Source organism: Lolium perenne, chromosome 1 (genome assembly GCF_019359855.2).
Source record: "Lolium perenne isolate Kyuss_39 chromosome 1, Kyuss_2.0, whole genome shotgun sequence".
In the NCBI taxonomy this organism is placed as follows: domain Eukaryota; kingdom Viridiplantae; phylum Streptophyta; class Magnoliopsida; order Poales; family Poaceae; genus Lolium; species Lolium perenne.
Genome location: NC_067244.2, coordinates 3,423,976 through 3,434,321, shown reverse-complemented (window position 1 = coordinate 3,434,321; position 10,346 = coordinate 3,423,976). Strand labels below are relative to the sequence as shown.

General features: G+C 48.6%; 1 long non-coding RNA gene across 1 annotated transcript; it reads left to right on the top strand.

Annotated features, from left to right (window-relative positions):
- LOC127341196 (uncharacterized) lies at positions 1 to 569 on the top strand. Its single transcript, XR_007875326.1, has 3 exons — positions 1 to 75; positions 157 to 222; positions 320 to 569. It is a non-coding gene; the product is annotated as an uncharacterized lncRNA (long non-coding RNA).
- Positions 570 to 10,346: the final 9,777 nt, after the last annotated feature.

Here is a 10,346-nt window from a genome sequence, read left to right as displayed (position 1 = left end):
GGTGTCGAGGTACCAATAGATATCTTGTGGATGAATGAAAATGGAAATTCTACTGGTTTCACGGAATCCTTGTTGGTAAGATATCAACTAGTCTATTTACGAAAAATTTGAGAACACTAAACCTTTGGTTTCTCACAAGTTTGTATCATAATTCAGGGACCGAGTGATAATGGTTTACCTCCATCACGTACTAATCTTACGGATACGACATCATACAGTCAAGTATGTAATTTATGCTATGTTATTGAAACATAATATAATTGCAATATATCAAATTTCATTTCATTCTTATTTTCGTTTTGCATCTACTATCTGACAGGAAACAAGTATTAGATATACTCAAGATGAGCAATTGAATTGTCCTCCTGTCAGTAGCATTCCAACAGGCCAATTTGCAGGATACTACAATCAATTCTTGTGAACAAGCCAAGAAACATAGTCTATTTTATCATATGTACCAGTTATGTCAATCCTTGACATTACAGTGGACATTTTTCCCTTAATTTGTTACTGCAAGTACCATATAGCAGCATAGGAATCATAAATGGATTGGTATATATTTTTTGTTACCATTTCTTGCTCGAGTGGCCGCTGCAATCGCTCTGTGTGTGCACCTTCTCTTCCTCCCATAAGCTTGAGTTCCCGAAGCCTATGTACTGTTGGCGCGAGCTCCTGGAGCGGACTTGGAGGAAGCAAAGTCCCAATTTTGGGTGCGCTCCTCATGCGGCGGAGACTCCGTCAAGGCGGCAAGCTCGTGATTTGGGGCGAGCTGCGGCGGCGACTCGTGGAGGCTGCAAGCTCGCGATTTGGGGCGAGCTGCGGCGGCGACTCCGTGGAGGCTGCAAGTTGGTTGCTTGCATTACCGAGTAGAACAAAAAAATGGGTGGCCTATCTGTTATAGTACCATGTTGTACTTGCCGTCGAAAGATTTTAGCAAGGCATGCACAGACAAATCGTTGGTGGCACTCTTTTTGAGGGGGTAAGACAGTTTTGGCTGCGTGTTATGCCATTCCAATGTTTTTATAAAGCTTCCCTGCATACCTTTCAATTTTTGGTCCCACCTGGCATATGCCTGCAGAAGGAATCCATGCCAAGATTTTGATTCTTTTGTTGAACTTGGAGATCAATATTTTGGTCTGACGTACCATAAAAGGACACCATGTCAGTTTATATTTTTTTAAATGAAATTCATATTTTCAGTGCCGAAGGTAGGTAAACAAACCCACGGGTCCACTCTTTGTCCATGTTATGATGTTTCGCCTGTAAACATTGGAGGAATAAATTTGAACACTAAAAGAGGAAAGTTAGATGAATGATGGTTTTACAAATTTTATGCGGTTCATTTGAACCAACCGGCTAAATCGCAGGTCCGCCCTTGCATTCCTATTAAGGTAGCTGAATGTGTTTATTTTTGCTGATTTTGAAGAACATTCTACTCACATCACACACCTTGCCCTCACGCATTAGCCAGGCTAGGTCTAGCCGGAGATGGGGGCTGTGGTTGCCGCCGCAAGAATGCGTGGAGGAAGTCTGCTCCAGAGGACAGTGTTGATGCCATCCCAGATGAGCTTCTCGGTTTGATTTTCATTTGCCTCACCTTGCCTGTCAACCTTGTCCGCTCCATGTTCACCTACAGGCGCTAGCGACATGTCATCGCATCGGACGGCTTCCGAGTCCTCACCTCTCTCCACAACGCGCCACCCTGACATGTCGCTAGCCATTACTATGTCGACGGGCATCTGCCTGGCCGTAACCCCACCTTTGTTCCCACCTGGCATATGCCTGCAGAAGGAATCGACTCCACGCATCTGCCTGGCCATAACCCCACCTTTGTTCCCTCCTCTTATTGGAAGGGCATCGCTGCCACACAGAATCTTGCGCTCGACTTCCTCCCACACACGGCATATGGCAAGCCAAGCTGGGAGCCCGCCGATGTTTGGGGCGGCTTCCTACTCCTTCTGCACTTCAACGACACACACGATTGGGTGTCGCCATCATGTCTCATGGTTTGCGATCCCCTGTCACGTCGCTACAAGATGATCCCTCCCTCGGCTTGGTTCCACGAATGCTGCTGTTTGTTGGGCACCATCCTCCTCGATGGTGAGAATGCATGCGCGCGTATCAGTCTGTCAAATTTCAAGCTGACATGCATGATTTATCTTGCTGGCGTTGGCAAGGCCTACGTGTTCTTGTCCGCCGCTGGTGGACGTTGGACTTCCGGCCACGGGGCCGATCAGCTTCGTAGGGAGCACCGCCGGTTCTGCTTACTAGACGGTTGCAGACTGTGTTCTTTCCCTCGACAAAGAGACCAGTGAGCTGTCATCTCCCGTCTTGCCGGACGCACTCCGGGGCAAGCGGCAGTGCTGGGGTATGCGTACGAGCTGACATGGCCACCTACCATCCGAGCTAGCTAATCCTAGGCTCCTAGCTGCCTTGGTGGGATTAGTGCTGGCCATGGTGGGGACCCTCTTCCCCGCGGTGCTCTTTTCTTCGCGGTGGCTGAGGAATAGGTTGCGTTTCTGTTATTTTGTTTACGGTCCTATTTGCATTTGTTTAGTTCCGGTTTGTAATAGCTATATTTCAGGAATCTTCTAAAAAAGATCTTCCGTTTCCTCGTTTTTACAGTGTAATCATGTCAGACTCGGAGGGATCAGAAAGTGAGAGTTTTGAATCACTTCCTCTTGAAACACCCCTACAAAGGAGGGAAAGTAAGAGAAGAATGATGAGGTTATACACTAGGAACTTCCAGCTGCGCACCCCGAAATTATCTTACTAGGATCAAAAATTTGGGTACTCATAAACTCCCTTGTGAAGAAGCCATAAGTATAAGGGACTTGTGTGTACCTAAGGGATCCTATTTCATGTTCAATGACTCAGAAGATGAGCTACCCGCGTCTGACTCATATGTGTCTCTAGAATCAGATGTGAGCGCACAACACTCCTCGTCTGTGTCCATGAAATGAAAGACATATACTTCAGACACTGCCACCTCCACGGGGCCTCAACACCAGGGAGGTAGAACCTGGGGCCGTCGCTATGGATCCACCAGAGCTCCAGCGCGCGTACCGGTTGAAGTGCTTATGATCCTGCCCGGCCTCCTGAATGCCGGGCACATTGAGACAGGGCGAGCCTGCCACAACAATGGTATGGATAGGACTCGCGCCTAGTTATTCGTTTTGTTATTCGTTAGACCACGGTATCCTTCGTCGCTGGACTATAAGGACCAGGAACATTGTGGTCAGCTGTCCGATTCACCGGTGTGTTTCTTGCCGATCCTACCCTGGTTGATGAAATACTTGTCATATCTTTTTTTTTTTGGATCCGGTTATATTTACAGTACGTGTTTGAATTCAGTCTCGGATGTCGGATGTACGTGTTTGAAACCCGCACGCCTTTCTGCCACAGCCCACATGCATGTTGCTCCTTCCGGGCTCTCGTGGCTACGCACCGTCTACAAAAGACGTATCGCAGCCCATTCTATATACATTGCGTTAGCTACCTCATTCCGTTAGCCTCTCGTCGCCGCCCTCTCCTATGCGCTACACTCTGTACTTTCCTTGCGCGCCATCGTCGGGAATGTCCTGACGACCGGACAGGGCGACGATGCAAAGCGTTAGGTTTTTAGGGTACGCACTCCTCTGCTAGCTTTCTCTTTTCGTCGCATTTGTTTCTTGCTTTTCTTTCATCGTTTTTTCCTTGCTTATTCTTTTGTTGTTTGGTGTTCTCATGCTTTGTTTTGTTCGCCGTTTTTCGGCTAACCGTGTACACCTACGAGCATCTAATTTTTTTGCTTATTTTCCTCTGTCATGATTTTGCCGTTACTTCTGTTGTTTACGCTTAGCGTGGTTTCGTTTGTTCCTTAGTTTCTACACGCATGCAGCCATGTTGTTAAATTTTTTGACGTTGTTTACCCAAACACACCGTTGCGGTCGCTGTTACTATTACTGATCTTGCGAGTCGCGCTCCGGTTGCCATCTTTGATGGTCCGTGGAAAAGTGTGCGCGCGACACGTGGGATCAGTGGCATTAACCCCAAATGAATGCTATGTCCGTTTCAGGATATGCTGGGGCAGAGCTAAATTGGAGACATGAGTTTATTAGTGCGCCGTCGTGATCCATTGAGATCCCGACGCACATGTATTAAGCAGCGCAAAATGACAGCGCACAGAAATGCCAGACCTAACCAACGCCTGCTTGGCGCATGATTCCATGAGACTGGCCATTGTGCCCATCGCTAGGCGCAATGCAATGGGAAGAGTGACGAGCCTGGATAGAATTTCAGGTATGTCGGCGTGATTATCAGCAACACTTTACAACGAACTTCTGGGCATGGTAACCCTTAGATGCGGATTGGTTCCGGCGCAGCCCAAGAAACTGTCCGGCACCCCCGGCCTGACGCCGACCCATAGGGGGGCGCCTGGGCGCGCCGGACGTAAGATTTTTCCATCGCGACGTCGTATACCCACAATCGGGCCAGACCTATCATAGGCACAATGGCTTCTCACCTAATCATGTTAATGGTGGTGACGGTTCCCTAGGTGGAGGCTGGGAGACGTCCCATCGGTGTTGCTTATTCCGCACGTGTCGCCATTGCACCTTCTTCTGTGGCGGTGTCATGTCCGCTACTGCTCTTTCCCGCCATTTCTCGCTGCTTCCCGCCCTGTTTCCCACCCTGCGCCCCAGCTATAAAGGTGGGTCGTCGCGTGGGGAGCTCACGTGGGGAGCCAACCCACGCTTCCTTCTCGCTGCTTGCCACCTCACTCGCCTGCAATATGCCTCGTCGTATTCCAACCACCTATGCGATATTGCGCCAGCGCGTCCCACCACCGGAGGAGAACCCATCCCCACCGCTGTCGGGGGAGAATCCACCACCTTCAGATGACGACTCAGTTGAATATGGCAAGTTAGACGAAGAGGACGAGGCAGAGGCTCTGAATGAGGTGGATGCGGAAGAGGATCAGCGGAAGAGGATCAGTGGTTACACGGGCTAGAACCGGCTGACCCGGAGCAGGCGACGCTACTTGCCTCCTACCAGACGGTGCGCTTGGAGAGGGACGCCATCCGAGCCGTGCAGGAGGCCAATGCGGCCGTCGTGGACTACGCCGTGGACATCTCGCAGGAGAGGGCGCCCACGGAGGAGGCTACTCGGCTCCTCATGGCCGATGAGCTGCAGAGGATCATCGAGATCAATGCCCAGTATCTCGCTGAGGCGGCCACTCATGAGGTTCAGCGGGTCGCCCAGAATGAGGAATATCGGTGTGCGCGCGGGGCACTAAATGCTCGGCCAGTCGAAGTCAGCGCAGGATGGCGCGTGGCGGTGGAGGGAAACGCCCCCCACAACAGCTCCCACGCCGGACACCCGGAGCCGGGGAGGATGTCACAGGCATCTGCAGACACGGCCGAGAGACGGGCGCTGGCCAAGGGGCGCTGGCAGAACAGCTAGGTAGGCCTGTCTCGTGGCACGCCCGACGGTGTGTAGTTTCGTGTTAAGTTTAGTTTAAGTTTTAGTCGAACTTAATACAAGTTTGTAGTATATCACGATAAATTAATGGAATTTTAGGTCCTGCCCGGTTTTAGTTGTTGTCTATTTGGGGCACCGCTGGGCAGAGTCGTCCCTATATGCGGCCGTTGGTGCCAGCGCCCCTCATATGCCAGGAAAGTACATGATGTCGTTTGGGGTGCCACTAGGGATTGTGGAAACCTGGGAGTAGAGCTAAATCCTGGGGGGCATTCCATGTCCCGCCTTGTGCTAGCTTGGGGTCCACGTCGCCACGTCATTTGCTCTGCTTGAGGCATGGCCTTGTGGTGAGGTCGAATCCGCTGACTGGGTCTCATGCACAAACTAGAACTCCGACGATGTTGTGGCCGATTCTTCTACCCACGTGGTCACATTTGTCGGGCTGCGAATGGCGAAGGCGCTGTGCTCCAAATCCCGGTGTCCTCGTGCTTGGCGACCTGGCGTGCACTCAAGTGTACGTCCCGCCGGATAGGAGTCGCGGTCGTAGAATCCTACGGCGGAGGCGACGGAGAAGCCGAAGCGTCTGTCTTTGTCGCGGATTAGTTGGCCAATGGGAGAGTGATCGAGGCGTGGTGGACTGGTTAAAGTGGTGAGAGGTAGGCGTGCAGAGAGTTGATTATGCGTCCCCACGCTTCCACATGCGTTACGCGGATCGTTATCTTGCTTTTTTTCTAGTATGTTTTGAGGAATGCAGAGAGTTGACGATGCATCTCCCGTGCTTCCCCTAAACGAGTATACGGAAATTGTAGGGTAGTGCACAGCTCCCAATAGGGCCAGCATTGTATTATATATTGAGGACATTACAAGAGGTACAATGTCAGAAGCACAGTCGGTTTAGGTTTATACATACCTAACCAGATACAAATCAGAATTAGAACCTAATACGATTGCGTAGTTTATCACCCTCCCTCAATCTCAGCTGTACCACGAAGATTGAGATTGCGCTTGCATGTCTGAAATATCGGTAGTGGTACTGACTTGGTGAAAATATCAGCTAACCGATCCTTGGATGAAATAAACTTTATTTGGAGCAATTTCTGAGCAACCCGTTCTCGAACAAAATGAAAATCAACCTCTATATGCTTTGTTCGAGCATGGAAAACTGGATTAGAAGAAAGATATGTTGCTCCAATATTATCACACCATAGTATAGGTGGACGACTCTGTGAAACACCAAGCTCACCAAGAAGAGCTTCAACCCAAATAAGCTCTGCCGTAGCATTAGCAAGTGCTTTGTATTCAGACTCTGTACTAGAACGAGAAGCCGTAGCCTGTTTACGAGCACTCCAAGCAACTAGATTACCACCATAAAAGATAGCATATCCCCCGGTTGATCGCCGATCATCAGAATTATCAGCCCAATCCGTATCAGAAAAAGCGGACAATAGATCAGAAGACGTAGTAGAACGGTTCAAAAATAACCCATGTGTCATGATAGCCTTGACATATCGCAAGATGCGTTTAACTGCTGACCAATGAGAGCATCGAGGAGCATGAAGATATTGACACACCTTGTTAACCGCGAAGGATAAATCTGGTCGAGTCATAGTAAGATACTGGAGCCCACCAACAATACTACGATAGCGTGTAGACTCATCAGTAGAAAGAGGAGTACCATCTGTAGAAGACAACTTATCTGAAGAGGCCATTGGTGTATAAGCCGGAGAGCACTTGAGAAGACCAGCACGCCGTAAAAGCTCAGACGCATACTTGCGCTGACTAAGGAGAAGACCACCATCATATTTTTGCACCTCAATCCCAAGAAAATAGTGCAACTGTCCAAGATCCTTGAGAGCAAAAGAGGCACGCAACTGATGAATAAGGCGATCAGTGGCAGTAATCGAAGAACTCACCACAATAATGTCATCAACATAAACGACCAAATAGAGAGTAACCCCAGGCCGCCGGAGTATAAAGAGGGATGTATCAGCCGTAGATGCAGTAAAACCATGATCAACAAGAACTGCACTGAGACGTGCATGCCACGCACGAGGAGCTTGTTTCAGTCCATAGATCACCTTATCAAGACGACACAAGTGTGAAGGCCGAGTAGTATCCTCAAAACCAGGTGGTTAACGCATATAGACTTCCTCCTCAAGAACTCCATGCAAGAATGCATTCTGAATATCAAGTTGACGAAGATGCCAACCATGTGTAATCGCCATGGATAGTAGAAGGCGAATAGTAGTAGGTTTCACGATAGGACTGAAAGTATCCTCATAGTCAAGACCATAGCGTTGTTTGAACCCTTTAGCCACAAGACGTGCCTTGTATCTTTCAGTAGAGCCATCAGATTTCTGCTTAATTTTAAACACCCACTTAGAGTCAATTACATTCACTCCAGGTACCGGTGGAACCAATCGCCAAGTTTTGTTGGACTGAAGAGCAGAGAATTCAGTTTCCATAGCTGTACGCCAGTGCGGAGAAGTCATGGCTTCTTGATGATTACGAGGTTCAGAGTGCCAAAGGTCAACAGTATGCGCCATTCGAATAGCACGCCATGCAACTGTCCCATCAGTTCTCTGCATTGGATGACGCACACCCTTTTGTAAACGAGTGGTAACACCACGTCGCTCAGGTGGTGGAGTTAAACTAGTTTGCTCCGTTCCAGAGTTAGTAGGCGCTGTGGCTGTCATGGAAGATGCATCGCCAGGAGAAGCAGTGTGCATGCGCGACGGAGTGTCGGCCGCTCCATCGTCCGCCAGGGACGGTGAGCCATACATTGACGCGCCAAACCAGCCAGGCGCCGGTGCACCAGACGAGGCCATCTCTATTGGGCCAGAAGAGCACGTCGGGGTAACCGGCTCTTCCATGGCCCTGTCTACATGGGGGCGACATCGCCATGCAAACGTGTATGATCGACCTGAACAACATCGTCCGAGCGATCAGGAGGCGGAGAATCATCGTCCAGAAGCTCCAATCGGATGCCACGACCTAGACCTGCACCATGGTTAGCTAAAAGCAGCTGAGTATATGCAACATCATCAAATTGGTCAGGGTGCAATGGATTTGCGGAGGAGGACGGTAGTGTAGAGTTTGTAGGCATTTGTGAAAAAGGGAAAACACTTTCATCGAAAATCATGTCACAGGAAATGTAGACACAGTTTGTGGGTACATGAAGACATTTGTAGCCTTTGTGGAGGGAGCTATAACCAAGAAAAACACATTTTTTAGAACGGAATTCGAGTTTGCGTTTATTGTATGGACGAAGGTGTGGCTAACATGCACACCCAAAAACTTTCAGAAAAGTATAGTCAGGAATTTCACCAAGTAGACGCTCAAGTGGAGTTTGCATAGATATGACACGACTAGGAAGTCGATTGATAAGGAAACATGCAGTAGAAAATGAATCACTCCAAAATCGATAGGGAACGGAAGCATGAGCAAGTAGTGTCAAGCCAGTCTCTACAATATGACGATGTTTATGTTCAGCAGTGCCATTTTGTTGATGTGTATGTGGACACGAAACACGATGGGAAATCCCAATATCCGGGAAAAATTTGTTCAACCTATGGTACTCGCCACCCCAATCGGTTTGAACATGGATTATTTTACGGTTCAGAAGACGTTCAACGTGTTGTTGAAATTGAAGAAAAACTTTGAACACCTCGGACTTATGTTTAAGGAGATAAAGCCACGTAAAGAGAATATAATCATCAATAAAGCTCACATAATATTCATGTACACTAACAGACATTTGGGCAGGACCCCAAACATCAGAAAAAATAATCTCTAAAGGTGTAGTAGTAACTCTAGTCGAAAGAGAAAAAGGCAACTGGTGACTTTTTCCTTGTTGGCAAGCATCACAAATTACATCTTTATTGACTGACATCGAAGGAAGTTCATGACGATGTAAAATATGTTGGACTATTTGAGTAGCTGGATGACCTAGATGCGAGTGCCACCGATCACGTGACACCTTGATAATGATGAAAACTTGCTTGAAGAAGAGGCTTCCACGACATCCCCCTCTAAGAAGAACCTCCCTCGTTTACCGGTCCTTGACAAAGAAATACCAAGGATGAAATTCAAAAAACACATTATTATCCCTAGTAAATTTAGGAACCGAGAGAAGATTACGTGTAACGGAGGGAACACAAAGGACATTGTTTAAGTGTAAAGAGCGTGATGACGTGGGAAGAATAGATTGACCAATATGAGTAATGCACATACCTGCACCGTTAGCTGTATGAACATGATCCTTGCCATGGTACTGATCCTTCATATGAAGTTTGTCGAGCTCATTGGTGAGGTGATCCGTCGCCCCTGTATCCGCATACCAACTAGGATCAATTGGGTAGGAGGAGGTTGACCCCTGTGGTGCTGATCCATGTACCACCGTGAACGCAGCAATTTGTCGATCCATGTACCGCCCATCATTACCAGCGCCAAGGAAGTTATGCTGGAATCTTTTAAAGCAACAAGAAGCAACATGCCCAACTTTTTCACAAATTTGACACGTAGGCCTAGTACCACCACTCGAGGTAGAGCCAAAAGAGGGGCCACATCGATCAGGCATGTTGGAGTTGTAGGAGCTACCGCCAAAATTTCCTCCACCACCGCTTAGCTTGGTGTAGTTTAGTTTCCCTCCTCCACCTTGAGTGCGTTGGTCTGGACGGTACTGCTGAAACGGACCCTGTCGATCACCAGCGGTCTTGGCCGCATAATTTGCCGAGTGAATCTCGATGCCAAGATCAGCTTTCCGGGCTTCAGATCGTTGTTCCGTGTTGAGCATGGACGCGTAGATATCACGTATGGGCATAGGATTACTAGTGCTGCGCGCTGAGACTACCTCAACTAGAGCATCGTAGTCGCTGTCCAACCCAGCT